We start from the raw sequence: 18,082 nt of genomic DNA, 5'->3' as shown, positions 1-18,082 counted from the left end.
CAATCCCTGTCTACATTTTGGTACCTCCTCGATAACCCAAAACCTCACAAGGCAGTTCTATTTGAGATGTTGATGAAAGAATACCCCTGTATTCCTTTCTTTGTATACCGAATAACTACGGTCTCCAAGAACACTTCTTATCTCAAAGGCCACTGATTGTTCTAGTTGTAAGAATGTATATATCGAAAGCAGAATGGACATTTGAAAAAAGTATATTTGATAAATACATTAATATGCAATGCAATTGCTTGAATTGTCTCCCAGATTCAAGCAATTGCATTGTTCAATAATCAGGGACTATTAAACTTCATTAATGTATAGGGAAATTTACAAGAGGTTTCTAGCTATAATAAATATTGGGCACATTTATATAATGGCTCCAGATTGATTGGTATTATAATTTATCTTCTCATAAAATCATGAGATGTTAGATGGTGCCACCTATGTTTAAGATCATCAAAAAAGTTTACCCTCCTTGAAAAAATCCTTTCCTTCACCATATTTGTTCAATGTCAAAGTCAATAATCTAGGTATTAATGTTGTCAAACCAGTGATCAGAAACATACTAGCTATTCGCTTGTTGAAGGACCTTTCTTCAAGCTCTTACGCATATCTCCCATACTCCATTCCAGAGGAAATCCATTTCAGATGGGCATGGTCTCTACAATCACAGATCAATATCAGGCCTTCCCTCTATCAACAGAGCACTCAAAACAGCTGTTACCCAGCAATGTACACAATACCGGGAGTCAAATTCACTTCTAAATAAATCCTGTGTTTCTGACTAGACGAGGAACACAGAAAATGCTTCTAAGCAAGGAGTAAGGCATCGAATTTTCTTAGACCTCTCTGCGGCTTTACACACCATTGGCCACACATACTTCTCGAAAGGTTAGCAAGAGTAGCAAGCGTGGGTGACAAAGCATTAAGGAGGTTTATCTCCTTTGTCCTAAACTGTATCTGTCAAGTCAAACTACACCCTTTCTTCTGTAGAAAGGCCGGCACCAAACATGTGATACCCCAAGGATCAGCATAGACTCCTTTTTTTTATTTTTTTTATTGAACCAGATCCAGACAGACAATATAAACAGAGAAAACAAATTACACTCAGCTCATTACAAATAATAAATCAATAACTGAGTCAACATAACAATTGAAATAAACGACACAGGATTATAAAAAGACAATATAACAAATGTTCTAGCAAATTAGATTATATCACAGTTACGACTCCAGCTTTCCAATTCGTAATTGGGTGCCATATTGATTCTCCAAGTTTCTTTGCTCTAGTTCCCCTAGTAGCATAAATAGCCGTCTCAAAACTAAAAACTGCTAAGAATCGGGCCAGCCACATCTGGAAGCTGGGGGTTCTAATTCTTTCCAGCGGGCTGACAAGATGATTCTAAGAACAGCCGTTCCAATGAATAGCAGTCTTTCCTCATGTTTTGAAAGTTCTAACGAAGAATCATAGCCAAAAAAAGAAAGTGTTTCGGATTCAGGGAGCTTACTCCCAAATATCTCTTGCCAATAATCACTAATCGCGGTTTTAATTAAAACGAGCTTGGGACAGCTGCTAAACATATGTATTAATGTCGCTGGGCCCTGTAAACATCTAAGACACAAATCGTTTTCCCTTTTGCCCCAGGTAAATAATTTGGCTGGTGTATAATAAAGGTTGAAAACAGTTTTATAAGTCTGCGCTTTAAGGTTGCAAGCCATAAAAAGTAAATCGCTTAGTTCCAACACTTCATAAATATCAACATTAGGATTGCTAAGTTTAATAGCCCAGTTTGTTTCTGTTTTCTCTAGATCATCTTGGGTGTTAGTTAACAAGATATCATAAAGCAATCCTATTCTTGTACATGGTGTATTGACGGCTTCAATGATATCCACTCTCATTAAACTTAAGGCCAGTCCCTTTGCTTTAAGATTAGCATAGATTTGTACAAATTTGATATAGTCACCATTAGAGAGTTGATATTTATTTTTTAAATCTATAAACGTAGTTTCAAAATTATTTAACAAAAAATCCTTAATTCTACAAATTCCAAGTCTCTGCCTTTTCCTAGCTATAGCATCATGGGAGAGACCATAGGTAAGTTTTGGTTGCCATAGTGAAGTATATCTGTTAAGTTTCCTGATGTGCATATGCTTGGCAATCTTAGCCCATACCTTCCAAGCACTATTTACATATCTTTCTAATATCTTTTGCTTCTATTTGCTGTAGAAACAGCCCGTTTGCATCTCTCCCAAGAACCAGCTCATATATTGATGGCAAGACATTATCGTCTATGGTAGCTATCTCAGGACTAAAATTGACTAAGGATGACATTTGTTTAAGAAGTGCTGCCCAATGGTAAAGACTGGTATTAGGAATGGCAAGCCCACCGCTATCTCCAGGTAGTGACAATAACTTATGAGACCTCCTGATCTTTCCTTGTTGCCATAGGAATTTACTCATAAGAGAATCGAGTATTTTTAAAGTCTTGGAATCTACTGCAAAGGGAATTGCGCGGAACATATATAGACATCTAGGCAGCACATTCATTTTAAGAAAATTACCTCTTTCGATGATTGATAGGTGTAGACCATTAACTAAGCATGGGCGGAAAATCCGTTTCGCTCGCGGATTTTGCGGATTTTCGGTAAATTCGCAATCCGCGAGATTCGCGAATCTCCCGCAAAATCCGCAAATCCGCGAGCAGCGGATTTTATGGCTTGCTCGCACTGTTCGTGTGAGTTCGCGGCTTCCCAGTACAACTTCGCGCCCCGCGAATAAGCGCTAAATTGCAGAAATACGATCTTAGCAAAACTGAAACTACTTACCAGGTTCAAAAGTTCAGGCTCATCATTAGTAGCCATTTCCTGTAGTGCTTCCTGAGGGGCCCCTCCAGAGTTCAGTTGCCAGTTGCAACTATTATGTGACCCTGCTCTGAACCTCAGAATAGTTACACATATGCCACAAAGGTCCTGAATTACAGCTAAGGGAGACAAGCAGGAGCCAGGCTGGAAGTTCAAATCCATTAATCAGCCCCTAATTCATTATTGTCAGTTGGGGCAGGGCAGGTGTTGTAACTAATTTTGCAACAATGAAAGCACTTAGCAAGTGCAAAAGATCACTAATCAGGAAGCACTAAGGAAGCAGGTGCCAGCTAAAAAAATATTCTGTGACACATTAATCAGCCCCAAATTAATTCAGGTCACTTGAGGCAGGGAAGGTGTGCTTTGCTTTGCCACAATAATGTACACTGACTGGACAACCAGAGGGTGCTGTGATGAAACAGAGGGTGGCATGGGTGGGCCAGACTGTGGCATGAGTAGTCAGAGAGTGGCAGTGGTGACAGAGAGTGGCAGTGATGAAGAAGAGTGTCCCAAACAGGCTGGACACGTAGAAACAACAAGTTCGCAAAACTTGCGACCCGACAGGTAAGTTCGCGTTTGCGAAATTGTACAAAACCCTCGCGAACTGGCAGAAACCCGCGCGAACACAAAAAAAAATAAATCCGCAAATTCGCGAGAATTCGCGGATTTTGCGGATTGCGAGTTCGCAAATCCGCAAAATTCGCGAACGCGAGATTCGCAAAATTCGCCCATGCTTACCATTAACCCGATCTAAATCTTTTTTGATTTTTTCAATAAGAGGGTTAAAGATAAGACCGGTTATTAATTTAACATCAGAACTAATAATGATTCCCAGATAAGTAGCCTTATCAGATCTTCTCTGATCAATATAATTAGTATTATCTGTACAAAGTACAATTGTCTTCCCCCTGTTCAAAGAATACCCTGAGTGGATACCATGTTCGGAGGTTAGGGTCACGATTTACTCCATAGCCTCAATCGGGTCAGAAGTAATAACCGCGATATCATCGGCATAAGCCAAAACTTTTGTCGCATATTGATCACAAATAATTGGATTGATAGATTGGCTCTCAAGAAATTTTAAAATTAATGGGTTTATATAAAGTGCAAATAGTAGGGGTGAGCAAGGGCACCCTTGTCTGGTGCCCCTGGTGATGTTAATATGACCAGATTCAGACCCTAACATCTGAAGTTTTGCTCTAGGTGATATATACATGGATTTAATAGCTTTAATGAATTTAGGGCCGAAATTATTGTGTAGCATAACTGCCCAAAGGAAGCTCCACGAGACACGATCAAAAGCCTTTTCAGCATCCAGTAGGATCATTGACATCCGACCCCCGTGACAGACATGGCATCGAAAAGGGCTATCGCCCTACAGGTGTGATCAGTAGTACCTTTACCAGGAACGAAGCCATGCTGCCACGGGGAGACAAGATGTTCAATAACCCCACTGAGTCTTGTGGCCATCACTTTGGCGTATAATTTGAAATCCGAATTGATTAAGGAAATGGGACGATATGAAGTTAATTGCTCAGGGGGTTTTCTTTTCTTAGGGAAGACAATTATATTTGTTTCATTCCATGAATGTGGAGATACACCATTCCATTGGATCCCTAGAAAAAGATCAAGGAGCAGAGGATGAATTAATATCTTGTACAGGTCTATTGGTATTTTATCGGGTCCAGCTGCTTTACCCGATGAAAGTGACAGCAGAGCAGCTTCCACTTCATGTAGAGTAATTTCAGCTTCTAGATCTTCCCGGGTAATATCATCTAGGGTTTTTGATGCCTCATCATTGTGAAGGAGGTTATTAAGAAAACAATATATTTCATTATCGGTAGATTTAACTTCTTCAGTATAGAGTTTCTGATAGTATTGCTGAAATTGTTGAATAATATCGGGCGTTTTAGTGTATGTTTGACCGCTATCAGTTATCTGACTGATATGATTGGATACATTTTTTTGTCTTGTACGTAAAGCCAGCTGCCTACCAACTCTCTCCCCACTCTCATAAACGTCTTTCCTGTAAGCTTTATATGTTTGGGCCGCTTTTTCATAAGACTTGAATTCAATTTCGCTTTTAACATTGATAATTGATACATCGATTGTTTTGCATCTAATCCTTGCGAGATGATCATGGTGTGATTTTCTTCCGCCTTTGCTAAGGCCGCCAGTTTCAAGTTGTAATTACTAATATTTTGTTTTCTAGCCCTGGCTTGAAAGCTTATAGTTTCCCCCCTAAGTGCTGATTTATAGCAGTCCCATACCACATTCCTTGTGGCACTAAAGCGATTAATATTGAAGAATTCTTCTGTCCAATTTTTGATATACGTAATATATTCATTATTAGAGAGCAATTTGCGATCAAATGTCCATTGTCTAGATTTTTTAGCTGAGGCTTCTACCATCATTGTAAAGACAAGGGCGTTGTGGTCTGATACAATTTTAGGGCATTTACTGATAGAAGATTGTGTAATTAAATCCCTAGTTGAAAATACATAATCTATACGGACATGCTTCTGATGTTGTGCGAAAAATAAGTGTACCCAGAATTCTGGTTGTTCTGATTTTTTGCCTCCCATATATCAATTAGCCCCACACTATTCACAAGTCTCCTAATTGCTTTATATACTTTGGGTTTTCGGCCAGTATAAATCTGTTGTACAAGACTATTATTATTGAGCATAGGGTTAAGAGAAATATTAAAATCCCCACAAATAATTAAAGGGCCCTGCCAGGTAGCAAGTTCAGATTCAAGATATGTAAAAACTGTAGGGTCGTCCTGATTGGAGCCGTAAAAAGTGCAGATGGTTATGCCTAAGGCAAGTTTCACAATTGCCCATCTTCCATGAGAATCAGAGAGATGACGTACAGGCCCACCTAAGTGTGATTTGGCTAGGATTGCAACCCCTCTTATATTTGATGACTGCGTAGATGCAGCTAACAAATTGTAGCCTCTTATTTTCAAAAATGATCTCCTAGCCCATGGCACATGTGTCTCTTGGAGACACAATATATCTACTGGGTTCAAGCCTATTAGCACAGACAATCGACGCTGTTTCTCATTGTTCAGTAATCCCCCTACATCCAGGTTTGTATAACCAATTTATCCATTATTCATCACAGATTGACCAAAAGACTCTCTGGGTACCTTATTATTACAATTAGTTATTATCCAATTCATAGATTTCCTAGTTAGTTTATTGGAAAAGAAATAAAAAAATGTTGTCGTTTAGTCTGGTTCTTTTTCATTTTTTGTTTGAGTTCCCCACCAACCTCCCCAACCCCCTCTAGTAACCCCACCCTCCCCACCCGCTCCCCCCCCCCCAAAGTGTAGGCCATAAGACTCAACCAGAGTCTGGGTGATGAAAGCAGTGTAATACCTGAGCTACCGCTTCAACTAAATGAAAGGAAAAATGAATAGTATTAGAGTGTATTAAGTGTATTGAGAAAAGTTAGATAAACCAGAGAAGAAAAAACCGAAAAAAGTAAAAAAAAAAAGAGAGAAAGAGAGGGAACCCCTCCATTGAGAAGAAAGGAAGTATGCTACTAAACATACCTAGACAAAGCATGAAAATTATTTTTAGCTATGGTATAGCTTTTTCATAGTCTCCCGATTAACATTATTAATTCTTATCAAAAAGGTGACTAAATAATACACTGACAAGTAAAGAGGATTGCAAATCTAGCTTTCCATTAGAACTCTGTTCAAACTATTATTAATGCAGTTCTTCTAGGTAGGCTTTGGCTTTGATCTCAGAAACAAAAAATTTAGTCTGGCCGCCCCAGACGACCTTAAGCTTTGCCGGATTGTTCAGAAATGCTTGGGCTCCCTTCTCCTGAAAGGGTTTGATTAGTGACCTTAGGCACCAGCGTCTCTCAACAGTAGCGCGACAGAAGTCCGGTCTAGTAAAGAAAGTAATTTCATTAAAGGTCATTTTGTGATCAGGTCTAGCCTTTTCTGCCACTGTTTGCCTTAACAAAAAGTTACTAAAGTATACTAGGATGGCACGAGGGTATATTCCCGGTTTAGGCGGGGGGGGGGGGGGATTAAAGGGCATTCGATGGGCGCGCTGAACTTCAACGTCCCAATTCCAGGTCGTAAGTTCAGGCATCAACTTGCTAAGTAGCTTCACACCAAGAGTACGTATATTTTCCCCCTCCATTTTTTCAGGGACCCCCAATATGCGTAGATTATTCTTGCGCTGCCGGTTCTCAAAATCCTCCAGCTTCCATTTGATGTCAACTAATTCGGCTTCTTGCAGCTTAATTTTCCCTGAGTTCGCGGTTGCCTCGTTTTCTGTAGAGAGTACCCTTGCTTCTATTTCGGTAATTCTTTCGCCAATTTGGTTACATGTCTTAGTCAATTTTTTAACCACCCCTTGAACCTTGCGTAGAGCTGCCCGAGATCGCTTACTATCAATAGCCGTCTGTTCCCTATGGGCAGCAATAGCTTGTAATATTGTTTCAACAGCATTTGAGGGGATCTCATGACTATTGTCCATGTCTACTTCTACATCAGACCCTTGTGTAGCTTGTGTAGTTTGTATATAGGTTCGAGAGATAGCAGGGTGTTCGACTGACGCTCGTTGACTCAGCCTGGATACTGTTTTAGCTTTAGATCTGATCGTGTTAAATTGTAGATCTTCCTCGAGGCTGCCTTCCTCCGAAGTATTAGAAAAGAACAATGATTCCTCATTTTCATCTTCAGATTCATCACTAAACTTTTCTTTCCCCTTTTCAAGTGATCCAGACTCTGACTCAGCCTCTAGTCCTGTCTCATCTGAGAATGAGTAAAATACATTTGTCTCTTTATCGCCTTCAAGAAAAGCCGGGTGATTAGAGTTTTTATTTTTCGGGTCAGAATCATATGTTGGCTGTTCTCCAACATTAAGATCAATGTCTATCAACTGAGGCGGAGGGTCGATAGCTAACTGTCCATGAGCTATAATGGCTGGGATAGGTGGTAGCGTATTCGTTTTAGTGCACACAATCTCAATCTCGACTATCTCCTGGCTAGGAGTATTTGCTGTATTTGCTGAGGAGATCTGCATGTCTTGCCCTTCAGCTTGTTCAACTACGCCCATAATGTTCTCTCCAGCCCCAGAAAAAGACATACTATGTTTTCCCGTAATTATTTCTTGGCTGGTACCCGCACTAGAAGGTGGGTCAACAACTTCCGCTTCATTGAACTCCCCAATAACTTGTATACTCGCAGTTTTGGCGGTTATAACAGGCTGTGCATGTTTAGGCGAGTCCGAAGAGTTAGCAGCGGTTTCCAGGCTCTGCAACGATAAAGGTTGTGGGTTCGGAGAGACGCTTACTATAGCTCCTTGCTTTCACATCAGTAAATCAATAACTGTGTTTGCCGGAGTACCCATTGTCGGCGTGTTATCCTTATTTATTTTGCGTTTGGATGCCAGCACCTCCTGTCGTGGTGGAGACTCAGCAGAAGCAGTAGACTGTTTCTAATTACTGGTTTTCGTGGATGTGCTGCTGCCAGATACAGATCCTGCTCCCTTCTGTGATGCATCCTGTTGTTGCTGTTGCTGTTGCTCTTCCACTTCTGCTTCGCGGAGGACTCTGGCAGCCTTTGCTAGCCTCGAGCGGGCTGCCGCTGCAGATGCGGCTTTAGATGTTAGCTGTTATTCCGGCGAGCTTGCACCAGGCTGCCGCGGCAGGGTATGAGGGGGAAAATATAAGTCTGCACACCGCCTGTCCCAACGCTACGTACAGCCCCTCCGAGAAATGCTTCCTCCAGCCTTGTGAGCGCGTAAGGAAAACGAAAAATGCGGAAGAAGCCTCTGCCTCTGCCTCCGTCTTGATCTCCGAGGTACAGGAGGCACTGGAATCCTGCTGACACTGGAGTTGCGATTGAGAGCACCGGTGAGTGATTCTGCCCCCAATTCTACAAACGACCCAGCCAAGCAGTGCCTGCAAGCCCTTGAGTGAGTCCGTTGTCTCCCGTGTTTGTTCATCGGGATGTGGCGTTTCAAAACCCACGCCGAGTAGTTTCATCCCAATCCACCTTTAGAGTTTTTAGTTTCGGCTTCTTATGCCCATTCAGCTTTCCCGGCAAAAGAATATCCTTCTCGGTTTTTCCGATCTTTCCACTTTCTTTATCCGATTCTTCTCACTGCTTCGTAATGCTCCGTTTCATCTTTTGACCTCTCACCGATTTTTGTTTTTATGCTCGTTTTTTATGTTCAACGCAATTGTACATGAGAGTGAGTTATTTGTTCCATTGCTCTCTCCGAGTATCTTAACTCACTCCAGCATTTCATACCGCAAGTCGAAGGTGTAATGTGTACGGTGTTCTCAGTGAAGAGACAAGTTGAAGCAGAGCTCAAGTGTTGTGCTGCAGCGGCGTCTACGGCCAGACCGCCATCTTGACCCCCTGCGGATCAGCATAGACTCCTATGCTACTTAGCGTCAACAAGGCTCTATTTATTAGGGCTCTCATGTCACCTAACTTTTTTTTACCAAACATGCCGATGACCAACAGATTTATTTTCAAACTGGAATGCTAGAGATCTTTACAATGCCTCCCTCTGCCTATCTCACATTTAGATGGGCTGCAGAATCACTATATGTTCATAAATGAAGACAACACTGAGCTCCTGTTCACTCTTATTCACAGTGGTGGCTGGCAGGGAACAGGGGTGGCAGGGCAGGGGAATGAACAAAACAAATAATAAAACACTTACCTTTTCCCACCGACTGTCTCACCGTCATTGCTTCTCTTCCTGGCAGTCCCGGATCCAGGAAGTACCTAGGTTCCCCTAAGCCAATAACAACGCTGCAATGCAGCATTGTGATTGGTCTGAGGTCTGTGGTTTGGTACTCAAATTGGGAATGGGAGCCTGTGCATGTCCCTCACCACGCTGTGTAAAAATCCAGCCTGGTGAGGTTCATGCAAAGTGCACATGACTGTTTGGCTGGCCTAAGACTGCTGGCAAAGCAGTTGTGCACTCATAGAGGGTCATTAGGATGGCGGGCAGACTTTGTCCGCACACCATCCTTTCGTGAAATGGGACCGCCCGCCATTGCTGTGGGGGTCCTGTGTTGACATTAGGATGCGCCCGCCACAATGGTGGGCTCATCCTGCATTCCTGGCATTGCATGGGCGGTGATCTCAGCACTGCCTGCCGCAATGCCAGGAAGGCATGTAGTGCACAACTTGGCAGGAACTCCATAGGTACCCCCCATGTGCACCCCGAACCGCCTGTCTTTCCATGGCGGGAAAGCCGCCACAAAAAAACCTTTCCCAGCAGACATGCTAATATGGTTGGCCGTGTCTCCCAGACACCGACACCACATTAGCAGCTTTTCCGCCTGGTCGACTCTGCGACCGGGCGGAAAACCGGCAGACGGTCTTTCCGTCCGCCGGTGTCCCCCCCCGCCATGGTAATGTAGTGAGGAGGAATTTGTAAGTGGGCATTGGTTTATGGTGGTATGGATCGCCACCGCCATACGGGTGGTGGCGATCCGCCCGCCATACTTATGACCCCCTTAGTGTATGCCCACCACTCCTTCCCCTGTGCCACCAGCTCACCCCACCCGCCCTAACCCCGCCCAGTAGCAAGGAAAATGAAACTTATACTAACAACGGTATTGTCATTTTCTTCTTCTTTTTTCTGCTCTGAGAGCAGTGGGGTGCCGCTCCTCTGCCCCTGCTTATTCACCAGGCCTGAATCACATCACTGGATATGGCCCCCCCCCAACTGTCTGTTTGATAGCATGGCTTAATAGCAGGCTCACTTTCCTACTCCAAATAAATGTTATTATTAAACAGCACTTACATCTTCTAAGAATCCTGTCTGTTTTCCATCTCTCACAGAAAATCTCACTCGCCTTTTTAATTCTCATGTCCAACTTTGGTTATTTCAATGGTTTTTAAACCATACTTTCTAAGAAATCTCTACACAAACTTCAACTATTTAATTGATAGCCTGAACCAATACAACTACATGCCACTGGCACTAAACCTCCTCCACTAGACTCTGATAAGAATTATACTAATTCAAAACTCTCTGCCTTATCCACAAGGCTCAATGTGGTCTGTGCCCAAGAATGAACACAAATATGTTTACTCACTGCTTAATTTCTAAAAAATAAGTACCCAGGCGCTTCTCAGGAGAACACTGCAGCTTCCACCACCCATTACCACTGCCAATGACAGTACCAGCACAAGTAATAACATCACATTACTACAAGTGTGACAGTTCAGATTATTTCAGGGACCCAAAGCTATAAGAATGGCTTGGGGGCAAGGTAACAGTTGTTATTAATGTATATAAAATGAATAAACAACTTTTGTTCTGCTCATCTCTAAATTACACAAACAGTGCCACCATGTGTCAGCTCTCATAAGTGCCAGTGTTGACAATTAAGTGCCGGTGCCGAACACCAGAAACCACCGGCTCAAATTAAACACTGTGTTTATTCTTTCTCAACCAACAAGAAAACTAAGGTCTGGCAATCTAAACCTACTCACTCTCTAGCAATCAAAAATGATTCTGTCAAAATAGGGAAATACCTGAAAATTCACCCCTACATCCAGACCTTTTGGTAATCCCCTCTATCACTGCTGGGAGGTTAAGTAGTGGGTGAAATATTCCTGACAATATTCTTGCTATTATGCCTTTGCTGTCAGCCATTCGTGATCAACTGGTAGGGAGGAGGAAAAAATGTCCGCTTATTTCCCCATGGCAAGTATTCAGTTATCAAAAAAGGAAAAGGGACACTTGTTACAGTTCTAAACCATTGGTTAGAAAAATGAATGAAACATCCTCAAAAACTCAATGTTGATTGGAAAAGCGGTATATATTCTTCATCCGCCCCACATTGATGTTATGGCATTTATCATTGGATGTTACAATACGTGCTCAATGCCAGCCTCATCCAGAGGCACCTCTGGTATAGAATGCAGTGTCCAGAGATTGAGGGATGCCCCCAAAAAGAAGGTGTACAGAAGAACAAAAATATTAAAAAAGAGAACGTCACCAAAATACTTTAATGGAGGGTGAGATTCTATTAGAATAAAATATAAGGGTACTTTAAGTAGATTGAGTTACTAGATCCATTAGTATTATTAGAATAAGCTAGTCGACATGTTTCAGCTCCTCTTGGCCCAGCCGGGTCTGTGGACCTTTCGTCAGGACTAACATACAAAGATATATATACTTACACGAATTGTGTAGTACATTTAAGTGTCCACTTGTTGGCACTTAGTTACCAAACGTGCTCTCAGTGATCTGTAATAGAAAAGATTACTGAGAATATTTGCCCTGATTGTGCTTTGTGGTGAACGCTACTACAGGGACCAGCAAAACAGCGTTTTTGCCCGCCCGCCTCCCGCTCCCTGAACCCTCATCTGCAGAGGCAGAATCGACGAGTGGAGCGCGGCGCAGGGGCAGGAAAACTACCATCCCCAGCATCCCTAGCGGCACCGGCCGCGTCAGTTTCGTGCCAGGAGGCGCAGAAATACGGCGTCACCCCCGTCTCGCGGGACGCCGGGCGAAGCCCGGGCAAAGGGCGGGCCCTCTGTGGCCCTCAGTGGCTGAGGTAGGCTGAGCTGGGCCCAGTTATTTTCATTGGTATTGTCGCTATTCATACCATATACTTCTGGCTGCTAGAGGAAGTAACACTTTGTGAATTTAATAAGTTGCTCCCTTCCTATCTGCCACCGGTGAGTTATTGCTGCATCTCCAGAGCTTTATTTATATTTTTACGGACATTGTACTACTCTGTGATCTCCATTTCTGGAGGTAAACTATTTGTAAAACAACGAACTGTCGTAAAAATCTGCTAAAGATGTCTAAAAAACTTCGCTCAGGAAGACTAGTGGGAGGAAGATCTGGTGTTAAAACAGATACCAACCCCACGCGAAATAAATCCGTAAATAATCCACCATTGAAGGGTCAATGCCAACTCTTTGAGTTATGGGATAAACCTGCGGATAAGAAGTCTAATTCTGTTATAAAGGAAGCTCTCCTCTCTGCGGCTCAGGAGAATCTTACTCAAGTTGTTACTAACTCTATGTCCCCATCCTTGCTGCCCGCGCCACCGCAAACAGCAGCGGTGGTAAATTCCTACCTTGTACATCTTGAAGGGGAGGGGGAGAGTAAGCTTGACGTTCTTGCAACAGAAGAGAATCAACCACTTATGCCACAAGCTCTTTCTGTGAATGACAGGTTAGGTGGGGACTCCTCATCGTTATCTATTGATCTTGAACTTTGCGGCCGCTATGTAAATGCAGCTAGTTTAGAGGCTTCAGAATCTATTAAGCCCTCTGGGGGTGCTACTCCATCTGGGCTAATGTTATATAGTAGCACTTCTTCGTTAAACGGACAGGACATGTCTGATTTGTTAAACGCTTCCAGGAGTCCGGGTCTTAATCTCTCCGGTATTGGTCCTCCAGCTGAAGCTAGTAATAAACCTATATCGGAATCTATGATTGCTTTGGAACAATTATTAGCCTCCATATTAGTTCTCCTGGGGAAATTTGTAGGCAACTCGGATTGTATTCTGGACTCGGTTACCCAAATACTGAAGACATTGCTACAAAAAACACCAGATACGAGGAGTGTTCCCTCCTCCAAGGCCGAATCCAGCTCGCCAAAGGGGAAAATAAACGTGCCTATAGTGAATTCTGGTATAAAAGCAGCAGCAATAGTTCATGAAATTCATACTACAGTCCTGCCTTTAACCGCAGTTCCTAATTGTGTTAAGAACTCTGTTCTCGAGATCGAGGAAGAAAATAAATCTATCTCTGGCTCCAAAGTGGTTCAAGATCTATTTCCAATTTTCATGTCGGAAAATAAAAAAGAACACCCTGAAGATAAACAAGAAGTAAAGGTAAAAACTGGTAAACACAAAAATAATAAAGGGAATAAAAGGAAACCGATCCGAAAATACAGGAAGAAAAGACAACAACGGATAATCTTCCAAAACTCTAGAGTTTTGTCTGAGAATGAAGAAATAGACTCAGATCCAACCTCTATGTCCTTAAAGGTGGATAGTGAATTTTGTCCACCAACGACTTTGGAAGACTTACAGCTAAAGAAGGGTCCTGTCCCGAGTACTACTCCATCGGTAGCAATAAGAGCCTCTAACTTACATCAACTCGGGCCCCTTAACCCTTTGGCCTCTTCTTTTTCTCTTGCTCTAGAGGTTGGAGATTGCCCTCCTCCATCTCCCCAGCCAATAAACTCAAGGGCTTATGTGGACACTCTTGTGCTAGACTTTTTACCTTTATTTGATGCAGACTTACCCTTAAACAGAGCATGGCTACTTAAGCGTTTTAGCGAGATGGAAAGTCTTCACCCTATTCAATCTAGGGACATTGAACTAGTCTCTTTGTCTGGTGGAGACAGGGTCTCATGTTTAAGGGTTAAATTCTACTCCACAATTATTGTAAATTTGATATTGCTTCAAGCTGAGAATTTCCAACGTACTGGTATTGATGTTCTCCCTATTTTTAACCATGGTAATACCCACCCTTCCCATGGGATGACACTAAAGGGTGATAAACAAAATGGGGTAGCTTCTCCACTTAGAGACCTGAAGATCTGGGTCTCTAAAGGGAAACGTTCGGTCTCCCAGGTAAAGCCACTTCCACTGCATCAGAATTCCTCCTTAATAGAGGATAATAATCGGTGGAATTGGCTGCACAGTGCTTTATCGACTAAGACCACAGATAACCCCAAATTGTTTCACCATCTTTAACACCCCATTGAAAATTATTTCTTGGAACGCGGCAGGGATTCATAGTAGCCCAGAGAAATTTGACCTACTATTTTCTCTGGGAGCAAATGTGATCTGCATCCAGGAAACATGGTGTACTAATTTGCTGGATGTTTTAAAGGATTTCTATGTGCTGGAAGTGCCAGCTGCCCCATCCAAGAAAGGTCACGCTAGGGGGGGAATTGCTTGTCTATTATCAAATAAATTGCAGTGGAGATTCTCCCATTATACTGACCCAAGTAATCTTTTTCAAGCTATAACAATAGCAAATTTGTCTAGTAATTTAAAAAAGTCATCCGTTGTAATTATTAATGTGTATATCCCTCCAGAAGAGCGTTTTAACTCTATATTGAAGCAGGTATTTCGATATATTGGCCAAATTAAATATGTACCATCCCCTCCGGAAGTTTTCCTAGTAGGAGATCTGAATTGCAAAATTTCCAATGCTAGTCTGAAGCTTTTCAGAAATAAACCCAAAGAAGAGGCGCATCTTGTACCCCAAGCCCTCTTCCCAGATAAAATAGTGACTAATAAAAGAGGGAAAATTCTGCTAGAAGAACTAGCGGCAGTTGAGGGACTTATATTAAATGGGAGATTTCCGTCTGATGTGCCTGCTGAATTTACACATAAATCACCTTTTGGGTCCTCCATCCTTGATTATGCAATTTCGGACTATGGCTTGTTTCCCTGTATTCAGGATCTTAAGATAATCCCCACAACTCTGAGCGATCATAGTATAATGCTCATAACTATTACTTTAAACCCTCTGCCCACTGTGCCATGGTCCCTTAACGGCAGTGACGCTGCTTTCCATGCTCCCACGGGAAGATGCTTTTGGAATCCTTCGGCCATTAATGGGGTGCATGATATATTATGTAAAACTCTATTAGAATTAAATGAGTGGCGTGGTTTAGAAATAGCTAAATTTGAAAATCTTATGCGAAATATCATTTCAAATGTAATAAAGGCTACCCGCCCTAGAAAATGGGTAGTTGTGCCTAGTACACTACACATCCTGAACAAAGAAATAAATAAACTAGTCCGGGAGCAATATTTAGATAGAGTTATGGAACGTGAAAAAGAAATCTCTAGATTAAAAAGAAAGAGATGCAGACTAAAGGCGAAAATAAAAAAGGAGAAGAAAGATACAGTTTGGATTAACTTGAGGGAATCAGTTGTTCATGGTAGGACGAGAGAATTTTGGGCAATAATTGGGAAGGGATGTGGTACTAGAATAAGTTCTTGCCCCATCCCTATAGCTGAAGAGGTATGGATCACTTATATTCGGGACCTCTATGCGGGGAATTGTATTCCAGGTGAAGATATTGTTCTAGCTGCAACGCCTGAAGGACTTATTAATTATCCCACAGAGGAAGCAATCGAAATGGCCATAAAGAATATGCGCGCCTCTGGTGCAATGGGTCCCGATGAACTCCCTATGACAGTCTTGAAGCAGGCTCCCTTAATGTGGAGTGAAATCCTGCACCCATTGTTTAAAGCCTGTTTCTTGTCAAATACGGTACCTGCCTCCTGGAGGGGAAGTATTTTGGTCCCTATTTTTAAGAAGGGAACTAGGGATAGCCCCAGTAATTATCGTTTGATAGCCCTCCTCGACTCTATCGGAAAGGTTTTTGCGAAATGTCTCTTAAATTTTCTTTCCGATTGGGTCGAGGAGAACAATATCTTGCCTCTTGAACAAACTGTCTTCCGTAGGGGGCATGGTACTCTAGACAACCTCACCACTCTCCATGTGGTAACTGATAAATATGTGCAGGTGAGAGGGGGGGTGGTGTATGCGGCTTTTATTGATTTCTCCACAGCGTTCGATAAAGTGGACCGTAGAACGCTGTGGAGAAAATTGGCAGCGCTTGGTGTTCCATCCTATCTATTGGAGCTTGTCCGCACACTCCATACAGAGACTTGGTGTAGTGTCTTGCAAGGGGGCGAAAGGGGGCTTTCCCCTCAAATTTCTTCTTTGAACGGCCTTAAACAAGGCTGTTTACTGGCTCCCCTTTTGTTCTCCTTGTATACTGTAGACCTGCCTGCTGCCTTGTCTGCCTTGTCTGTCAGCGAAGGTATTGCTCCGGTGATTGGGGGGACCCCAATATCTTGCCTGATGTATGCCGATGACGTCCTTATTTTAGATCTGACTCCCAAAGACCTTGCAAATCGGCTACATCCCCTTCATGATTTTGCTGTTGCTCATTGCATGAAGATTAACATTTCTAAAAGCAAAATTATGTGCATAGCCGGGAAAAAGAAGTGCCGATCTGAGAATTTTGGATGGTATATCGGTGGCCAAAAACTGGAGGTGGTTAAATCTTATACTTTCCTGGGGAAAATTATTGCGGCTAACTTGAGCGAGAGGCCTCATATTGAGCATAGTTCGCGCAAAGCCCTCGCCCATGGCAAAGGTTTAAATTCCCTCTATCAGGCCACTGGGAAAAGCCACTTTTCGTGTCTACTGGAGGTATATAGGTCTAAAATTCCCGCTACGATACTATATGGTATCGAACTTATAGAGATGAAATATTGGGACTTTTGCCATAAGATTGAGGGGAAACTCTTAAGATCCCTATCTTCTCTAAATACCGCGAGCCCCTTGGCCGCTTGTAGGCTCGATTTCGGTCTCAGGAGTAGCTGGGTACAGGGACTATGTGCCCTGGTAAGATGGGTGGCCTGCCTGGCTAGAGCTGAACTGGGGACGATGAGAGCTCTCCTCAAAACTGAATTACTGGGTAATTTTAAAGCGTTTTCACAACTTGCAAGGAATTTCAGAAAAGCTGTAACTCTTCTAAAGCTAGATGAAAACACTATGTTTTTGCATTCTCCCTTGCAGTTAAAACTCTTATTAAAACAGGCCTCGTGGGAACTATGTTTTCAGTCAGATAAGAACATAATCTATGAAAAAAGGGAAGTAGACCTTCTCCTTAATTCTTACTCAATTAAGTTGGCCCAACCCTATGTTACATGGAACTTGCCGCATGGTATTCGTAGATTATGGTTTCTTTTACGTTATGATCTATTACCTTTAAATCTACTTTTATCCAAATGGTACGGTTCCTCCCCTATGTGCAATTTATGTAACCTGAGCACTCAGGATCGCATGCATGTTTTGTTGATCTGCCCTGCGCTTCGTATATTGCGTCTCAAATGGTTAAAACCTATTTGTCTCCGTCTGGGCATTTCTACTTTGAACAGCTTTCTCCAATCACTTTATTGGCCTCCTAATGAAATGTTTTGTTTCTATATTTTTAATTTTTTTAAAGGCTTTTTAGCTATTTATTAATATGTTTCTGGAGATGTTTGACACCACTTCCTGTTGTAGATTTGTCATCATATGTTATTGGTATTCAAATGTGTTATGGAATGTTTTTTCTTTGATATGTACTTGTTTCCCTTTTTTTTACTGTGAAGTTTATGTGGCCCTCGTTGAGAGCCAAAACATAATAAATGACATTGAATTCAA

The 18,082-nt window shown here is 42.3% G+C and overlaps 1 protein-coding gene across 1 annotated transcript in view; it reads left to right on the top strand.

Moving 5' to 3' along the window:
* Positions 1-18,082, top strand: part of LOC147748339 (von Willebrand factor A domain-containing protein 7-like) — a 434,333-nt gene that overhangs the window by 183,603 nt on the left and 232,648 nt on the right. The window lies entirely within an intron of this gene.

This window comes from Lissotriton vulgaris, chromosome 1_1, assembly GCF_964263255.1.
Source record: "Lissotriton vulgaris chromosome 1_1, aLisVul1.2, whole genome shotgun sequence".
In the NCBI taxonomy this organism is placed as follows: Eukaryota; Metazoa; Chordata; class Amphibia; order Caudata; family Salamandridae; genus Lissotriton; species Lissotriton vulgaris.
The sequence above is the reverse complement of the archived record's forward strand: the minus strand, read 5'-3'. Positions and strand labels throughout refer to the sequence as shown.